The following is a 20,953-nucleotide window of genomic DNA, read 5'->3' as shown; positions in this document are numbered from 1 at the left end:
ATCTTTCTAGGTGGATTCCAGATGTTATAGAATCATAGAATCATACAATCGTGGAATAGTATTGGATTGGAAGGGACTTCAAAGATCATCTAGTTCCAATGTCCCTTCCTCAGGCAAGTTTGCTGACCCTCAGTCAGACTGCCCAGGGCTCCATGCAACTTGGCCTTGAATGCTTCCAAGGATGGGGCATTGACAACCTCTCTGGTGTTTGTCCATCCAAGAGCATGTCTCTATTGGTCATTTGATCTGGGATCTCAAAGTTTCTAGCACACATAGGGCACCAATAAAAAGGAGTGAAATCAGACATGAACTTTGCAGAATCAGCCATATTTCATCAGGGCTACTTGCTTATGTGTGTCAGTTGAACTATGAGGGATACCTGAAAATGATACTATAAATCTGAATTCACAAATTAGTAAAATCAGAACAGAAACATTCTAGGTATGCAAATACAAATTTAGGCTGATCTTGACTCCTGCCATATCAGTGTCTCCAAAACTTTCCTGTGGCAGTCAGTTCCTCAACGTTACCCTTAAAACTGAAGAAATAACATTTCCTTTACTGCAGAAATTTCATTCTGAACTGTTCTGCTTTTAATTTTATTGCCTATCTCCTTGCACATATTTACAAATGAGAAAACTGATAGCTAATCAAGCATCTTGGAGGAGAGTGTACAGTGGAGAGCTCATCTTCTTTTTCAAGTAGATGGAAACATTTTCTATTGATGAATATTGAACTTGATGTGAAATACTAAAGGAAAATATGTTTCTTAATAAAAATCTCGTTTCATCCCTTTCCCCTCAAATATCAGGAAGTGCTCAGGGTGATTACATAGATGTGATCCTCATCACGAAATGCTGAGTGTTTATTTACACTAAAAGTTCAGCCCTTCTCTCATTCTCCATCAACGATTTCCTATTGTTTTCCTATGGTCACAGGGAAAGCAGTGTTGAGTATGGGAGAAAATGTAGTGAGAGTTGGTCTAGTAGTACCCAAAGAATAGGAGAGTTGTACTGCTGTTTTCTGAGGATATTCATGATGATAGATGGGATTGTGGTTGCTGTTTTGGAGATATTATTCACGCCATGACAGTGATCCATTGGGATCAAAACAAATCCACAGCCACAAAATAAGCAAACATAAAACAGGGCTATTGTAAGCACACGTGGCAGAAAATAGTAGTTATATGACAACTGGGTAGACTTTAGAAGTTGAAGATTGGGAAAGCCTCCAAACCATGATTTAAATGACAGCTACTCCATAGAGTGGGAGTTTATAGATCAGAACAAGCTATCAATTTGCAATAAAATATTAGGAGTAGATTAATGAGTTTAACCTCCCGGGAAGTGTGGTGGACCATTTTTAGAGGTGCACTCGGAACAGACTCCTGGCTTCAAGCCACACCTGAAAGTGTAGTTTGGTGGGTAGAAAGATGATATCTTTTTCCTATTTCCCTCAGTCCTTGAATCTCTTCTCCAGCCTTTATCACCAGTTCCTCTTCAGTCCCTGCAAGTAATCAGACCACTTGGTCCAGTATCTGCTTGGGAGATATCCTGTCCTCCTGCCTTCCAGAGATCACTGAAGAATATTCGGGCTTACAGGAGATAAAAAGAGGCAACTGCTCAATGTCATCAGGGCTGAGAAAAGAACAGAATTACCATATAACAGTGATAAAATTCAGTGTGAGCTTCTTCTCACTTTAGCCATCTAAAGATCAGCCATCTAGTTGTTCACAGCATCTCCTTCTCTGACTGAAGAGGTCTGAAACAACAATTTACAGGGATCTGGATGAATATTCTGGGGACTTAACACTTGATATGCTTGCCTACTCTTGTACTGATTTTCTGTGTTGTTCATTGTCTTGATAGGTCATTGGTCCAACCTAGAACACCTATTCCTGGGGGAATCACTTGGGCCTCCTCTTATATCAATAGGCAGAAAATCATTTTCCACAGTTGCTTCTCAATATTCAAATATATAATAAGTCCAGAAACTAGCAGAGCAAGAAAACCTATCTCTGAGAAAATCGTCTTTGAGAAGGTTATTACTGGCCATGTGACATGAAAAACAGCTGTCAAATGGTAGAGTTCTTCCAAGAGAGGAATCTGGTAGATGATGAAGGGATAGAGCAAAAGAGAAATGCTGACATTTGCAATCCTTTCACTTGTAGATGGCAAGCTTCTTTTAATGTAGACAGTTTTTCAGGGGTGTAAAGAGATTTTGTTCTTTTAGATCCTGGCACAATTGAAAGGGGTAAAGAACTCACAGAAATAGAACGTGGTGTAAGATGCAGAGTGCAATCATAGCGAGAAATTACAGCATTTATGTGTTATTTGCATTGCCTTAACTCACTTTGTTCTCACTTTGTGAGAATTAAGTCTCTGTGAGACGCTCAGGTAAAAGTGAAATTTCTGAAGTGAGCTGAAGAGGGCTATGAAGCAGGTGAGTGATAGAGATGGTGAAATGTCTTCTGAATTCCAGGCCACTGCATATGGCAAGAGACCATGGTGCCGCTGAGTCAACAAAATCAGGGAGATTTCTATGCAGCAATGTTTGTTATTGAGCAGCGGATATCAGTCTACTCAGTCTACTTGAAAATCTGGAGGAAGTAAAAATCTGGTCCTTCCCTAGCAAACAGTTCACAGTTTACAGTTTTCTGGATATGACTGGATTAGCTGTCTATATTTTCTTCCTTTTCTAATTTCACCCCATCACATTTAATTCTCTACCCTCGAGCAACCCTAAATAATTCCTCCATGAACTACTGTTCAGTAATCTAATAAGACAGTAAAGTGTGCCTTGACATTCTAACCAAGACAGTAAATATTTAATATAATGCACTCCATGAGGAGCAAAGCAAAATTAAATGAAAAAATCAGATAAAATGAGCTTAAATGCAATAAATACTGGTTACTGTTCAGTGCTGAGAAGTTGCATGTGTATTTGTTTCCTCTCAGTTAGCAGTATTGGCAGCCTACTTTTTTGTGGTTTTGAAGTAGCAACAGACACCCACTTGCAAGTCTGCTTCATCATGTCTGTTAAAATTATTACTTACATTATTGGCCTTATTGTTTGGCATCCCCAGTTAATTATTTATTTATTTCCAGCTAGTTGAAGGAAGTCCAAAAATCTGTGTTCCTGGATTGTTTTTTTTTCTTTCTTTCTTTTTTTGGTTTGATTTAAAAACAAAACAAATCTGAAATTCTTCTCAGTTTTATAAAAATAAATTTGAAAAACAGAATGCAAGTTTAATTTAATTCCATTTTTAACCTGTGAGGTAGAAATGTTGAAACACAAGTAATATCTAGCCTTATATCTTTATTCCCATTTTGAACTGAGTATAGTATCCTTCATTTATTGTTCCATCCTATTTCAATTTCCTAACGAAACGTTATTCTCCATCCATTATTCCTTATCTCTGTGTCTACTTGTGTTTTGCCATATATTTTTGGAAAAATAAATAATTTCTATCCTCTCATTAGCGAAAGTTGTAAATCCAGTTTTGGTAGGTTTCTTGTTTATATATGAAGAAATTGTGCTAGTTAGGATCAAATTAATCCAAATTAGGAACATTTTAAAAATGTGCAGTCGTGGTTTTGAAGCTCTCTAGTATAATTAATGAAGATTATTGTGAGTTCCTAGTCTCCAGCATTTAAGATTTTTTTTTTCTGATTTTGTATATTCAAACCCAGTTTTATTTACTTTTTGAACCTGAGAGAAAAAGTATTGTCTACAGATTTATACATCTTTTAACCAGAAGCTAGGAATAATGAACATGTCCTATTGTTCAATAAAAGAACGAAAATAAATTAGCGGCTCCATCTTAGAATCGTAGAATCATGGAATCATAGAATGGTTTGGGTTGGAAGGGACCTCATCCAGTTCCAGCCCCCCTGCTAGAGTCAGTGACACCTCCATCTAGCCCAGGTTTCTCACAGCCCCATTCTGCCTGGTCTTGAGGGAAGTGGCAACCACAACACCTCTGAGCAACCTGTGCCAGTGTCTCACTACTCTCACAGTGAAGAATTTCTCCCTTATACCTAGTCAAAATCTACACTCTTCCAGTTTAAAGCCATTTCCCCTCATCTTGTCACTACCTGCCCTTAAAAAAGTCCCTCCCCAGCTTTCCTGTAGGCCCCTTCAAGTGCTGGGAGGCCGCTATAAGGTCCCATCGGAGCCTTCTCTTCTCCAGGTTGAAAAATCCCAGCTCTCCAGCCCTCTGATCATCATCTTGTACACACTCTTCTGAAACAATCTCTGGAATATTTTTGGTTTCCTGTATCAGTAATTTAATCCAAATTGCATTTTTCTGTGGGCAAATATCCCATGTTTCATGCTGACGCTATTCCAGACACACAAACTGTGCATCATTTCCACAAATTCAGCCTGTGTCTCAGGTCTGAGGGACGTCTTGCTTTCATTTTGGTCTTCAGTGATATTCAGTCCACAGGAAAAGAAGCCTGGAAAAAATCCTTCCTTTAATAAAGTTTCCATAAGGCTGCCCACACTACCCAAAACATGCCATTAAAGTAGGAGTTCTGGGATTTGCTCCCACACCGAAAATGTTGAACTATTACAGTGGTTTCCTACAGAGTGGTCACTACCAGTAGTAAAATCATTGTTTCTTTGACTTGTAAATTAACTGAAGGAAATGTCCTGACCTGTCTTTTGTTGCCTTTCTCTGTCCTTCATATTGTATTGAAGTTACAATTAAGTGAACAAAATAAAGATTGCTAATTTCACTTGGTTCTGTACCTCTCTCATGAAGGTCAGTTCTAATGTAGAATCCTGTACTGCTCTGTATCAGGAGATTTTTCCAAACATGACACGTCTCAGAGTCAAGCAGAATTTCAGCCTTTCTGAATGAGAGATACTTAAAAGGATAATTTTTCCTTGATTATTTCTGGATATATTCCAAGACTTCCTCTTGGAATGATGCACTCATTGATAGATGTGCAACCCTTGCAATTCAGACTGGTGTGTATCAGTACAATTATTTGGAGCATAATTAGCAGTTACTTTGAAAAAGCATACATAGGAGCAGATTTTAGTTTGTGTCTGTGATAGAATTGTAAGGACAGACAAACAGCAAAAACTTACAACTGAAATGAATAGGAAGGTAGTAAAAGAAGAGGGAATAAACCTACTGAATAAGACAACATTTTTGCACAGTCTTTGTTTTTGCACAGTTTAGCACTGCCTATTAGTAAGTTATTTGTTGCTTTTACTTTAAGTTCCAAATATTCCTGAGACTAAAACCAGTCTGAAAACAGTATCCCACTGGCTTGTAAAGCAACCTAATATTTTGGATTTGATCTCTCTTAAAAGGATGGCTGGTGAGCAGCAATAAATAAAAGAATAGCCATGTCCAGAACTAGAAAAGGGGTTTAAAATGCCCAGAGGATTAGGTAAAGAAAGGTAATTAAGGTTTCTGATCTTTATGGAATGTTTCATATTATTAAACAAGAAATAAAACTGGTAGTTATTCCTATAATGAAACTTAAAGAGATTTTTCTTGTCGAAATAAACTTAATGTACAGTATCATGTGGTGGGCAAGTATCTTCATATTTGACAGATTTAATGGGATTCAGGGATTTTAGTAGCCTAGAGTATCCCAAATTGAGTGGGACCTACAGGGATTGATTCCAACTCATGACTCCACTCACTGTTTGAGAAGCCAGGATACAGTCAGAATTTTACAACTCTTAAGGTTAGAATAAATCACTGAAGTAAAAAATTTGTGGGTTTGCAGACTGCTGCAGTTACAACTGTGTTATCTGTTCACCTTAAAGTATTGTTTAAAAAATTTTTGGGGCCATTGCTTAGATACTAGAAAGAAAGATGTCCAAATTTTCAAGAGTTTTAAGCCAGTAAATATGTGAGCAGGCTGGTTTATTTATTTACACATCTTCTGTTTTTTTTTTTTATTATTTTTTATTACAGCTATTCATTGGAGTCATGAATAGTTTCATGTTTGCACTGACACTGAGATACCATTTGATAATGAATAGCAGAATGGTAGAATGCTTTGGATTAAATTACAAGGGAGGAAAGACAACAGTAGGCATCTGTTGCAGACTTTGAAATGGAAGAAAATATAAATTCCTTAGACTGGCTACTCAAAAGCTGGATACAGGATTCAGTATTCACATGTTGCTTTAACTGTCTAGACATCTGTTGGGTAAATAACACCATGAAAGGTGGATCTTCAAAGGTTCTCATAAGCAGCACAGAGGAGAAGCTTTACAAACAAGAAAAGAGAGAGTATTGAATTTGTAGTAATGCATTATCATGAAGCCAATGGCCACCAAAGTTTAAATTCTTTATGAGCTGGTGCACAAAATACAGTGGTATGCATTCTCCAAATTGGAGGAAAGCGATTTTTATTGGGATTCATCCAGAAGAGATCTGCTATTGTCTGTAGGTGTTAATGTATCTGTAACTAGTTCTGCTGATCTCTTTCCATGGCCGCTGAAAATAAACATTTTCAGAGTTTAATTTCTAAGATCAAGTTTTGACGCTTATTTTAGGATGATTTTAGTTGTATCCTGAACATGTCAAGTTTTTTTAATTATTATTTAATTATGCACGGGAGAGCCTAGAGTGGCTGGTTCAGGTGTTGATTGTCTACACTATAGATATCAAAAGGTATTTAGGAAAATTTCCACCTTTGGTCTGAGTTTCAAAACCTACAGAAATGGTTTTCAGGGGGAAAAAAAAAAAAAAATCAGCATTAAAATTCTTGTTTTTATGTTGGTGGGCTTACTTTACAGGCTGTGACTTCTCAAAGACTAACTGAATGGCTAAAATTAAGTGTAACCTGTTGCAGGAAAGTATCCATTGAGGTGCTAAAGGAACCTGCTTTGTCACAGCTGCATTTATTGCCTTCATCAATCATGAAGAACAAGCTAATTGTATTTCCAGCTAAACTAAGAGCAAGATCCTGCACAGGATGGTGGAATAGAAAGTGGCAAAGTACTTTGTTATATTTGAAGCAATGGAAGACCCTTTTGGTATATTCCAGGTACACTCTTTTAGTGATAACTGCTGCCCTTTGAAGAGGCTGACAATTGCATGTTTCCTTCTGGCCAAAGCATTGGCATAGGAGAGAATTCTAGGGCTGTCTTTTGACATCTGTAATACTGAGAAAAAAAGAGTCCTAGAAGTGAACAAGGATTTAGCAATCAGTAGAATCAAGGCAAGGCATACGAAGATAAAAGGACTGAACTACTCTGATCAATTGCCACCCCTGTCTTAACAAAGGCCTTCCAACATATGCCACAAAATAAAAAGTTATGTTTAATCACCAGGAAATAGTGCAAGGAGAATGGGAGATGTCAGAAATATGTGCTTCAAGTAAAAAAAATGAGATTTGACCCAGAAAAAAATGTGGGCTAATAAATCTGAGAGGGAAATAATCTAGAGAACAGTTATGCAGTTGGACAAAGATACCTGGAAAGCAGAAATGTCAAAAGAGACCTTGGGGTTTTAGCAGACTGCATATAATATATATATATTCTGGAATGCTTGAGGATGACAAAAAGGAATGGTGTGATTTGGGTCTGTACGTGCAGAGTCTTCATTCCTTTGTCCACAGGGAAGTGATTTTCTTGCTATATGGCAGTGATGAGATTGCACCTTGAATCTAGTGATGGATGTTGACAAATTGAAGAGAATTCTGAGAACAGCAGCAAAAATCATTAAGGGGCAGAACAATCCAACTTGTGTAGGAAAAAGAAAGCCATACATTCAGAGGATAAGGAGAAAAGATTGTTTTTGTTACCCTAAGGTGACAAAGACAGGCACAATGGGATAATGTTAAAGAAAAAAAAGAAAATTTGAGCTGCAAATCAGGAAGAAATTCCTCTCGCAGCATGACTTAAAAGACTTTTCCAAAGTTGATGGTGGAAGCCATTTAAGATAATTAAAAGGAGATGTCATCATAAAAAAGTTAATCAGAACTCGGTTTGTTCCGGCATTTGTTACAAGTAACTTATGCTGTTATTAAAAATTAAAGGAAATGAGAATCACAACCTATGTTTTTAGTTTGTGCATTCTGTGTATTTGGCAGCATGTGGTACCATGCAAATGTCTGCTGTGATGATGAACTGGCATAGAGTTAGTTGTATGAACAGCTCTGCGAAATAAACATTAATATTAACTCCCTGTGATTTTCTGCCACCTTCAGCTAAGAGTTTTATGAATTGGTTACAGCATTGTAGCTGATGCACTGTCTGTATACACTTTTCTATTCAGCAGCATAGGTTAATGCTTATCCTACCACCACTGAGTTTTTTAGCTGGATGAAACCCTCCATCCTCAGTATTCTGTTGATGACGCAGTAGTGACAGTAATCCTAAAGAAGCTTCGGATATAAGTGCTTTGCTCCTTCCACCAAAATCAGGGCAGAAATGACTTATTTAGATTGTCTTCCTACTTAGGTTTATCAGAACTTGAAATTCCAGTAATTGTCAATACAGAAAACTATTCAAGAAACTGAAGTCACCTTTCTAATGAAGGTGGTTTGAACAAGATCCTCAAATGGTGTTTACAGAGTGAAACCAAATCTATGCTGAAAATAAGAAAGAAGAAATTGTTTGCATTGAAAAGAAAAAATGAAGCTCTGTCTCCTGCACTTAGCTCAGAAATCTTTCTAAAGTATATTTCTAATTACATACAGATACATACCATACATTTCCTAGAGATTGCTTACTGAGAGGTTTCATTAAAAAAAGAATTAATAACAAAAAATTCTGTGTTGTTTTTAAACTGTGTTTGAGTGGGCTACTTCATCAGATGCTTCACTGTAGAGAAGAATTTGCTGTGGTGAGGGTATGGATTGTAAGCTTTCTCAGCTGTAATTTCAATTATTTTCTGATGAGTTTTTTTCATCATTTTACATTGGACTCCTTTCACAGCTAGAGTGTATGGCCAATAATGCAAGAATCTCATTTTTTCCACTATTTAGCTATGAAAAATTAATGGCAATTAACTTATAACAAGTTGACAGGAAATAGAACCTTAATGCTATTAGAACCTTAAATTGCAGAAGCTCCATTTGCTTTTTAATCTCAAAATCTGTTAATCTGCTTTAATATTTATGAATGATGATAGTTGTATTAATTTCTCATTATGTTCACTCCTTTCATCCTTCCCCCTCCTTTCTCTTCCTAAATGAATCTATTCCTTAAAGAATAAACAAACTGACTTGTGTAGACATCTCCCGATTGTTGTTTGACTGAATTGTCAGGTGAATGTGTGCCATTCCATGGATTGTCTGGGACAACATCTCAGAAATTTCTTTATGCCTCTGTCATATGCAGGTCTTTAAGCAGATGTGAGCTGGATAGAAAGAAGAAAAAGGGATTAGGATCAATTCCACAGAGCAGTGCAGTTGCACAAGCAATAAATAGTACTGCAGTGGACAGTGCTCTAAAAAGTTGGTCCGCATCCGCCAACTCCTAATAAATCTGTTCCCTTACAAAAAGACTTTGCAAAGAAAGGACTTGGAGTCACCAAGTCCAAGTTCTATCAGTTTTTATGTAAATCTGCCATTTCCAGTCTATTATCCTTATTACCAGGAAGATTTAATATTAAAGAGTATCTTTCCCATTCATTGGCTTAAACTTCACCTGAAATTTTTAATTTACTCTAATAGAGAGAACAAGGGGCTGTGTAGTAAATGTGAAAAAAAAAAGCTCTGCATCCAAGTTGAGTAGGACAAATTTTGTAGACCTCTTTCATGAGTTGTGAAGGTCATATCCCATTGACTTCTGTGGCACTGCACCAATATAATTCAAAGAACAATTTGTTCCAGTAAAGTTGGACCTTATTTCCTGTTGCAGTTTGCTTTTAAGCCGTTCAGTGGTGTGAAGTGAGTGCAAAAGTTTTCTTGGAGTGATTGGTCGTGATTTTAGATTCTTTATGCATTTACTTTCTGGTTCACAAATGACTATTCAAGGAAGGCAACAGAGGAAAGTCTCTTTAATTTAATTCATCTGATCTTTCCTTGATTCCATGCCATTTTAATTTCTAAAGGAACATTCTCACATGTTCTACATCTCTGAAAGTATTTAACTTCAAAACATTTCTCCCATTTTACAACTTGAAAGGTATTTGAGTCTGCATATTGGACTACTAGGCTCCCTCTGGGTATATAGAGTTAGGTTTAGCACAGAAGTGGAATACAGTAGCAGTGTGGTTTTGCATGGGTTTTACCCAGTTTACCTTAATTTAAATAACTATATCAGAAATAATCTCCCATGATTTGTTTCTGATAAGTGGAGGGAGAGTTCTTTAATACACAAAAGACCAATTCATGCTAATGAAATGAGTCTATCTAACAAGAAGGGAAGTTTGGTGCTCTGTGCTCCTATCTCCAAGTGCCTCTCTCTGCATTGTCCTTTTAATGTAGAGTTGTAGCCTTGTAAGCTTACACTGGAATGCCATACAGAATTTCCTAACAGTGACTGAAAAGCAAATGAATACATTGTGGATTTTTTATGATATTCTTCTGAATTATATTTGCTAGCTGCTGCTGAAGAACTGTATGGCATTGAGACACTCTAAGTAGCCTAAAATATCCAGTAGCAGTGAGTTCAAGACACACTGTTGATTTCCAGTGCCAGAAAAACAGTACCGCCCATTACATTGATAGACAGATTAGATTCCTGTAACTGAACAAGCACCAAATGGCTCTGCCCCCCTCTACAAGAGGTGGACCCACATCTTTTTACATTGTTGTTGATACATTACCCCTCAGGAGGTTTTCTTTGGCTGCTTACCTCTTCCCCAGTGACTGTTTTCAAATGGAAAGAGAGGCAAATGTGACAAGGAAGCAATAATTCATAGACAAAATGGCAGCTCCAATGAAGTGCTGCAGTGGTGGAAGGATGGCTGCAGACTTGTGCAGCCCAGCTCACCCCTGGTTCATTGACTCCAGAGTGTCCTTTTCCAGGCTTGACTCTGGTGTAGTGCATTTTTTGAAACATAAGGCCAGTCCACTATTTCAGAGCTCCCAAGCATCAGTGAAGTTGACCCACGTCTTAATTGTAGCAAGACACAATAACTTATTATCCACTAGCTGCTTTATAAATGCTCTTCCTGATGAATTGCATCGTGTATGGTAATAAGCCATGGACTTCATTTAAAAAACATATAAGTTGGTTGTTGTATGAGCTGATCTTTGGGCAGAAAGTAGACAAAAGCAAAAAAAACCACCTCCTTAACAAGAACAAAAGAGAAAAAAAATTCTTGCCTTTCCCTCTGAGGCCATTAATTCTAAGGAAGGAGAAGGGCTGTAAGTCTTCCATGAAACCAAGTAACAACCTTTTAATAAGCATCATTAAGTCTTTAGATTGAAATAGGAGGCTATCTGCCCTTTTATCCTATATTATATTGCCCAAATTCCTTTTTGCCATCCTCACCATGGTCAGATGAAAACCCCTTGTTTTTGTATTGATCACTAAAAGCACTTTCCCCTTGTACCAGTTCACTGCATCACTTCTAAATGCAGTTCATCTGATCTCTCTAGCTTTGCCTGCTGCTCATTCAGGGCTACACAAACTGTAGTTGCAGGCAGGTCTTGGAACCAAATGATCATGTTTCTTACCTCATTCCAGGGGATAACATTAGGATCTTTGTTTAGGTGGGAATCAGAGTAAAAATAAAGCTCACTTTGCTTTCCCATGCATGCCCACACACGTGCATACCTATATATATACTACCCTTCTTTCTCCGCAATGGTTATTTGAAGCCAGAACAGTGGACATCTGTGAATGTTTGTGTGTGTGTGTGTGCATGCTTATTTCTTTTCAGTAGTTCACTTTTCAAATGCTCACTAACAAGAAAGTGTAACTGCACTGAAATGTTACCCCAAGTGCAACTGACCTTCTTCAAACCTGGACTGAGTGATTCTCAGAGTTATTCTTTTTCACTGACAAAGGAAAAGTTGCTTCATAAGGAAATTAAGTGAAACACACAACAAAGTTTTCAATTTAGAGACTATTGAGAATTATTTGTAAACAGGTCTTAGTTTGTGTTGTTCTGTTTCCTTATAGTTTCTTGCTTCTGCCTGCAGCTCTTATTTCCACTTGCTGTTTTTGGTTGTGTATAATTTGACCAGTATTTGACTCAACAGATCAGTTCTTCATTCGTATTGCCTTCTCTTTTATCTCTGCCAGATTAGCACTATATGTATGTAATATGTATATTTATCCAGATATTTATCCAGATGTCTTGAAGGATAACCATTTGCAATGGTAAGAACCAACACAGGATATGGGCTGCACCAACAGAGGGGTGACAGTGGGCAGGGAGGGATTGTTCCCCTCTCTTCTGTCCCCATGAAGTCACATCTGGAGTACTGCATCCCTGGGGCTCCCAGCACAAAAAAGACATGGAGATGTTGGAGCAGGTCCTGAGGGCCATGAAGATCCTCAGAGAGCTGGAGCATTTCTCTTACGAAGACATGTTGAGGGATATGGGCTTGTTCAGCTGGAGAGGAGAAGACTCAGGGCAGACCTCATTGAGGCCTTCCAGTACTTCAACGGAGCCTACATGCAAGAGGGGAGCTGACATTTTATGTGGTCTGATAGTGATAGGACAAAGCGGAATGGGTTTGAAGGGAGATTTAGCTTAGATATTAAGAAGAAATTCTTTACTCAGAGTGAGGTGAGACACTGGAACAAGCTGCCCATAAAGCTATGGGTGCTCCATCCCTGGAGGTGCTCAAGACCAGGTTGGATGGAGCCCTGGTCAGCCTGAAGCGATGAGAGACAGAGGTTGGAGCTTTAAGGTCCATTCTAAATGAAGCCATTCTATGATTCTGTGATTCTGTGGTTCTGTGAACATAAATCAGCAGGGTATCTGCTGTATTCAAAGCAGTCTGCAAGCTGCAAACACAAAATCACACAGAACATTTGTCTCTGAAATAATTAAATCCTCCCATAGTTAAATTCTTACCAGTCTTTGACAGGATATAGCCCCATCTTGTTTATATTAATGTTTCCAGCATAGCTAGATTTTACAATGATATAAGCAGCACTTTCTCTTCTGTTCCTCGTGTCAAGCACATTTCTATATATATCTGATACCTTGGATTAGGTTGTCAGCAAATGAGAACTACTGGTAATTCCGGGCCAGGCTTCATTCTCCCTGTTCCTTCCCACAAGATTTAATTGATCGGTTTCATCATATGCAGCTTAACCTTATTCAAGAATGTGAAAGGGCATATGGTTTTCATCCCAGAAAGATAATTGACCCCCAGGTGATTTCAGTAAAATAGGAAGAAAAAGAAATATAGTGGGGTTGTTCTTGGAAAGGACAAGAAAAGGAGGAAGGAGGGGAATGACTTCACCTCCGGTAGCTTTTTGAACTCTGAGCCCCAAAATCTCAGGTTTGATTAATGCACTCAATCCACTCATTATGGGAAGGATCAGTTGAGGCAGGTCTCAAGGTCTCCTGGTCATGAAATCAAAGCCCTAAGGCATCAGTGTGAACAACCTTTGCTACACCAGTCACTTACTCAGCAAAGAGCTCTCTTGTTCTCCCTGGCCTGATCCCATCAGCACCCTCTCTCCCTAACAATGTTTGCATTTAGAGAGATAATATTTTTCTTGATTCTCTTGTCTCCTCTGGGGAGACTAACTCCACAGGACTCCATTGGACATTCAGTATAAATTGTTTTACTTGGATTCCTCTTCTCCATTTGCAAGTTGCAAGCTACTTTTTGTGTTTGTTGTCTCTATCTTATGCTTTCCATTCTGTGACATTGTGCCTATGCTGCACAGGCTGATGTATGATAGCAGAAAGGCTATTACATTTGTACATCACATTCTGTATCTGTAGTCTGCCCTTCGCAGTCAACGCGTATTTGTAGACTTTCCATCTGATAAAGGTCATCTTCTGAAATGCAAAGATGTGGAAGAATTCCTAAGTCTGAAAACAGATTATTGCAGTGATCTTTGCTTCATTCATTGCTTTTCTAAAAAGAGGTTCAACATATTCTGGATTGGTTCACTATTGCTTAACAAGAAGTTGTAGCTGGGAAGGTTTTTAGCAGGGGCAAATACTGGAAAATAGGGAAGGAAATTAAAGAAAATAAATGAAGAGTGAGTAGCAAAGACCTGTATCCTTCCACTAACTGGAAAAAGAAAAGATGAAAACAATTTTCTTTAAGTTCAGATGGAAGAGAGAACTCCAAGTATGTCATTTTCCTGTTTGTGGTAGAATGACCTGAAATATGAAGCCATCAAGCAGGGAGCAGAACTGATCCCAATCTGGCAAGTCTAACATACTAAGCTCAACAACCTTGACTCCTTCCTCCCTAGCCCCATCAATAAGGGTTCTGTTTGATGTGGTTGTGCAACGCTGTGGCTTGAACAGTGGGACGTTACTTATTTGGTCTCTGGAACCAAATACAGTGGGGTGGAAGATGATTCTATCATGTGGTCCTGGCGACATGTGCTCAAAGAATCCCTGCTGGGTAACACATTTCTTCTCTGAGCTGCCACTTCATACTACTGTACATGCTTACTGGTCCCCTGTCCTGCTTTGAGTCCTGGCAAGAGCAATGCTGGAGAAGCCTGTCATCTTGGTATCAGGAAGCCACATAGCCTAGGTTGGAGATGCTGTCCTACACTGGGTAGCTACCCTTTGATCCTTTTGAAAGAGGTTCCTACACTCAGTTGTCAGATCAGCTTCTGGCTTGGAGACTAAGCTCTTTGGAATCTGGGAATCCTGGCAAATGTTTCAAGCACCTGCTTTGCTTCTGGCTGAATGCTGAGCTGTGCTATGGTTTGGCTGTTGAACAGTATCATTCAGGCTCTGAAATCCAGAATCTGTTGAGATGATTCTCCTGCAGTTCCATGGGATGCTCCTTTTGTCACCAACCATCTGCCAGTTCTTTTGGCTGCACAGGTATAAAGCATCTGTGCCAACCCGACACAGTGTCAGCACTGAAAATCCCCCAGCAATGTGTGTTGTGTGCAAACAAAATGCTTCTTTCCAAGTATGGAGAAAATTTTCTAACATTCTGAGAGGAAAAAGTCCCCAAGCCCCCTGGTGAAAGAGAAGAAGCTGTAATTCTTTCTTAACAATATAAAGAAATTAGATTATAAAGGAGGGGGGGGGGGGGGGGAATGACATTTATGAGAGGATCAACACATAATTAGTCAACAAGATTTTTAAAAAGGGGTTGATAACACCAAAACTCATATGTATTGAGTGCAGCTATTGTAGCTACGTGTGGCCACTAGGTTTGGAGATTATCTAGACCAGTCTTAGTGCTCAAAGCAGAGTCGACTACAGCAGATCAGATCTGTATCTAGTCAAATTTTGAATATCTCCAAGAATGGATACTCTGCTGTCTCCCTAGGCATCTTGGTTCACTGTTCATGAAGGTGAGGACTCTTCTAATTTGCTCTTGTGAGACTCCACTTGTAGAGCTGTGTTCAACTCTGGGACTCCTAGAACAAGTAGGACGTGGAGCTGCTGGAGAGGGTCCAGAGGAGGCCATGACAATGCTCAAAGGGCTGGAGCACTTCTATGAAAAGAGTTGAAGTTTTTCAGCTTAGAGAAGAGAAGGCTCTGCAGAGACCTTACTGTGTCCATTCTGTATCTTTGGGGGGTTACAGGAAAGCTAGGGACTCTTTTATCATGGACTATAGAGATAGGATAACCAATAATGACTTCAAACAGAAGTTAGATTTAGATTATATATTCAAAAGGAATACTTCACTCAGAGGCTGATGAGGCACTAGAACAGGTTACCCAGAGAAGTGCTGGATGCCCCATCCTGGGATGTGTTCAAGGCCAGGCTGGATGGGGCTTTGAGTAACCTCCCTGTAGTGGGAGGTATCCCTGTCTGTGTCAGGGGAGTGGAACTAGGGAGTCTTTAGGACCATTTTCAATCCCAACCATTGTAAGGTTCTGCCACAGGCCAAAAGCTTTATAGGATTCAAATGTTTTGAGTCTCCTGTTGTTGATTCCTTGATACAGAAGATGCATACATGTAGAAAAAATAACCTTTATTCAGTACCCCAAAAAGCTGTCTTTACAAGGCTTGGCAACCTGTTGGTGTCTTAATGAGTGAAGTATTCATAAATAATTAAGCTTTCTCAGCTGAAGCAGGGCAACCCTTGGCCCCAGTATTATTCATCTTATTTAATAAAGGATGTTCTGGTGGTACATTCAGGATCAAGAGGAGTTTTGTTAATGCAGGAGGATAGTATTGATACTGTAGACAATTAATGTGCCTGTTCCTACTAATGATAAATGAATCTGTCGTCAGTTCATCTGGAGTTAAAGCTCAAGCCTTACATAAGCATTTCTGGATATAGGCAAGGTTTTTGATAGCCAACATTTCAACCTTTACAGGTCATCATAATTCTTCAAGAAAGATGGATTTTCTAAATAACAGCCTGCCACAGAATGCTGGAAGTAGGGAAGAAAAAAAATATATTCAGGTGATGATTAGCTCTATGAAATAGGTTGAAACCCAATGGAGGAAAAGCCCTTTTTTTGGTTTTCTTTCAACCAGTGCTCTGAGAAAGAAGGAAAAGACCTTCTGAAGGATATTGATGGATCCAGTCACATTTATTTGGACAGCTACACCCAATATGCCTTGCTGCTGCTGCTGCTGGTTTTTTTTTTTTTTATAAGCACATCTAAGCATTATGGACCAAATGTTCACAAACTCTAAAGTACATCATTGCAAATCAATCCCATTGTATTGGCAGATGGACAGAATTTGTCTCTAACCTAATTTTAATTAGCAATTCCCTCTAAAGTCAGCAGAGAGAGGCACCTTCGAAGGGCAATTCAAAGCAGGACTCTAACTCTAAGGCCAGCATTAAACTTTATGACTACTCGCCTTTCACCAAGAGTCAATGGCATGAATTCATAGCTGAGCAGAGAAGACTTTGCTTAAGGAGCAGTTCCAGTATCAATAAAACTACCACAGTGTGCTCTCTGTATCACAGTACTGCCATATGTATCTACTTATGGGAATTGGGTATGGGGGCTGAGAAGGGAATTGCTTTCCTGGGGCAGGTTAACGTAACAAAAAGCGAGCAGCTCTGCCTGCCCTTGATCTCCCTAAAGCCCATAGTCTCAGCCTTCTTATGCTTGAGTCTGTACTATGCTTCATTATGGAGTCTTTAAACACTTAGGCTAAAGATAGAGAAAGTCATTTAAAAAGAAAACACAACTCTGGCTCCAATAGTTGGATTTTTTGAGAAGTAAGGTTCTTTGGGGCTGAACTTATTAGATTTTGAAATTTTGTTTACATAGTATTAAAAAGTCCAAGCACTATTGAGTAGACACTCAAAATGAATATTCCAACTCCAGGATATTTAATAACTCAAGATAAATGAAGGTATTCAGAAATGGTGGTTCTAATTATTACAGCATTTTTGTACTTTTTATTTTTGTCTTCAAATATGGAAACTCGTATTTCTTATTTTGTTTTTATTTTTAATAATAATGTTACAGGAGTTACAGCTTCAAGAAGAAAACATAAATTAATATTTGAAGTTCATGAAAATATTTTGAACTAGTGGCTTGATTTTTTTGTTTCTTTTTCATCTTTTTGGTTGTTGCTTAGTTCATTTTTTCTTTTAACGAAACTTTGGTGTCAACAGGAGGTATGCAGTACAGATCTTCTCAGTTTTAATTACGTGAGGAATATTCCAGTTCTTGTAAATAAAACATGGTTATTTAACATTCAGATTTTAGTTCAGGGATTTGAAGCAGCCTAGTGGGCTAAGACATACTCTGCATTTCCATTCATTTACTCATAAGGCTTTGTAAGGGCTCACCACACACTTTCGAATGACGTCAGCTTTTCTTGTATTGTGATTTTTCTTTTCTTTATCAAATTAATATCATGAATATGTTAGTAGAGCTGCTGGTGGGGAGAAGATGCACTGCTTTGTTTTCTTCCCTGCTGTAATTAAGTGTAGTGCCACTTGCATCCGTGAAGCTACTGTTTGCCCCAGCTGAACATCTCCTCCTTCAGTTCATCCATCAACCCAGTGTCAGTCAACCCAGTCCCATCAACAAGTGTTTTATATTTAAACTTCTACTTCCTAAGGTGACAGTAGGTGTACTTGTAACACAATCAACACTTACAGCATTATCTCTACTTGAGTCCTTTCATGCCAGCTCCTAAAAATCAAAGTATAACCGCCTCTTGGAAATGTTGCTGTTCTAGTTTTTACAAAAGTAACAAGTATATTATTTAAAATACATATGTGCTCTATTCCAGCATTCATTTATGTGCATAAACAGTGTACAACATGCAAATGTAGACATACCAGTGCAAACTAATGCCTAAAGCAGTACTTGTGGGAAGGGACAGTGTGCATGCAGTGCATGTGGAGAGCAACAGTTTGGTGAGGTAGAGAAGTCAGAGCTCTGTTTTCAGTTGATAACTTGTGACTTAGTGAATGATTTATAATACATCCAGAGCCATTTGAATGAGCAGATCCTCTTGAGATGTCCAAATTTGTTTAAGGGACTGGCAAAGAAGGTGTGCAGGATCTGCAGAAAAACTATCTTTCTGAAGTGACAGCTGGAGGACATTCAGGTTAATTAGGGTAACTCTAGTGGATGCAGACCATTTTGTGTGGACAGCCAAGCTGAGCTGTGTCTTATGTCAGTAATTACAATTTTTTCCAAGTTATTTTTTGATAATGCTGAAGAACAAGTTTATTGTTACCAGAAGCCACTGGCCCTTAGCAGGATTGTGTATTGGCACGTTTTCACTGCTGTGTCACAGTAATGAACTGATTGTTGTCACTAAATAAGTGGTATTGTCCAAACATACCTCACAATAAAATTATATTAGGGTTTAAGTGTCTACAAAACTCAGAGTTCTGTTTGAGATGCCATTAAATACTGAGCTGCCAAAAAAATGCTCAGGGTGCTACCAACTTACAACATAAAGAGGTGAAAAATATGGGCTGATACAGTCATTTTTTGTATATGTTGAAGCAATTGGACTTTCCTACATGTAAAACTCTGGACTCTTTCCCTAATTTCTTAAAAAAGACCAGTGCAAGTCTGTAAAAACTCCACTATTTTACTTATCTCTTAAAATATCTAAATGAGCTTTATAGCCAGCACTAAGCGTGAAATCTAGAAAGGAAGAAATACAGAAATACATTTGATTCTAAGCAGTTCGTCTCATTGAATGCATATTTTCTCTTTGTCGAGGTTTAAATCTGAGTACACACTAGCTTAGTCCCACTCACTCACTTAGCTTAAGGCCCTTCTACTCACTTTGGAGCATCTCACAGTAGGTGTACAGCTGCTCCTTGTCTTAGAATCGTAGAATCATGGAATGGCCTGGGTTGAAAAGAACCACAGTGAAATCATCCAGCCTTTGAGAGCACATTTAAATGGTGAAGCCACCAGTGGGTTGTGGCATCTCCTATGCACTGATCCAGGAGCATCTTGGGTAGGAACAAGGATATTACTCGGAGCTGGCTGACTGTATTTTGTTCCTGTGGAAATTAAAGCATGGGAAGACAGCATGGGGGTGGATGACTTGCAAACATGGAAGAAAACATTAATTTCCTAAAATCAATATATACCCAAAGACAGATGCTCATTGCTGTTCTGTTGAGATGGTAATCTCTGAAAAAGGTTGTGGAGGTATTTCACTACACCTTTTTGTGTAGGTACTTTCAATCAATTGCTCACAAATAGGAAGAATCTGTCTGGGTCTTTGGAATTATGAAGGCTCATGCCAGGAATTCCTGGCAGTTGTCAAGCAAACAAACTTTACAAATCCATGCCAGTTTTATTCTGACACACAACACCTGGCTCCTTTTCTGTAGTGAGAATGGTTGGACCACTGCAGTGGCACTCTGATTTTTGTGGATCGTGAACACAAAAGGGGATTGAGAAGACACCATCGGAGTTGTTCTGGCACATGACTTGAGTGCTTTATATTCTTAGACAAATGAGGATCTGAAATATGTAAGTACACCATCATTTTTTTTTTAAGATTTATTTGTAATAATGAGAGAAAACAATAAAAATTTATTGTGTATATGGGATTTATATATTTATCATTTTTTTTCCATATGCATTAATACCCAAGTGGAGCTGATAAATCAAGTTATTTCTTGTGGTCTTCCAAAGCACCATTATTTGCCTTTTGATTTCATCCTTGATTTTCTTTAAAGAAATGAAAAGAACAAAATGCATAAAATTATATTTGCAGTGTCATTTAAAATTCATTGTTTAATAAATTGTTATCACTTGAAAAAAGACTTTTTTTCTGTATTGGTAACAAGAGATTTAACTGAAGTGATTGAATCAAGACAAGAAATGCTCCCAGGTTCCTGAAACTTGAATAAATAATGTTGACATGTCAACGTACTGTTCTAGAAGTTCATTTGAAGTGCAAGAAATAGCCAGCATATAATTTCATGGCAGCTCATGTACTCCTTAACATAACTTACTCTTGACTGTTGCTCCTCTGCTCTCTCACCAGCATTCCCAACTCTCCTAACACCCAACAAAAAAGTCGCCTTTTTTTCTTTTCAACACTCTCAGTACAAAGATAATGCTTTTCTCACAACAATTACAGACTTCATATTGACTTCCAAATTGATAAATTTATCTTGACTTCCACCAACACTTATTCTGAATGAGTGTAACTACCACTGATTTTACCTTGTGGATCTACTAATTTTGACTCATCTAATGATGTTGCATGAGATGCCTTTTAGAACCGTAATTTTATTTGTATTTAACAAATATTTGTATTTAACAAGTAGAACTTGTCAGCCACAGAATACTGTGTGAGTGCGCATCCCAAATATTTCAGAAAATAAAATCAATAGAAATTTGGCATATTATTAAAGTGATGAACCGAGGTTTTAAGCAGACAAAAATAAAATAAAATAAAATAAAATAAAATAAAATAAAATAAAATAA

General features: G+C 38.2%; 1 protein-coding gene across 1 annotated transcript in view; it reads left to right on the top strand.

Annotated features, from left to right (window-relative positions):
- TENM4 (teneurin transmembrane protein 4) overlaps positions 1-20,953 on the top strand; it is a 593,945-nt gene that overhangs the window by 73,555 nt on the left and 499,437 nt on the right. The window contains exon 2 of the mRNA XM_042862497.1: positions 19,846-19,987. The gene's annotated coding sequence lies outside the window, so the exon portion shown is untranslated. The remainder of the gene's footprint in view (positions 1-19,845; positions 19,988-20,953) is intronic.

The sequence above is a fragment of the Lagopus leucura genome, unplaced genomic scaffold (genome assembly GCF_019238085.1).
Source record: "Lagopus leucura isolate 7727_CA_CO unplaced genomic scaffold, USGS_WTPT01 Super-Scaffold_702, whole genome shotgun sequence".
NCBI classification, from domain to species: domain Eukaryota; kingdom Metazoa; phylum Chordata; class Aves; order Galliformes; family Phasianidae; genus Lagopus; species Lagopus leucura.
The sequence above is the reverse complement of the archived record's forward strand: the minus strand, read 5'-3'. Positions and strand labels throughout refer to the sequence as shown.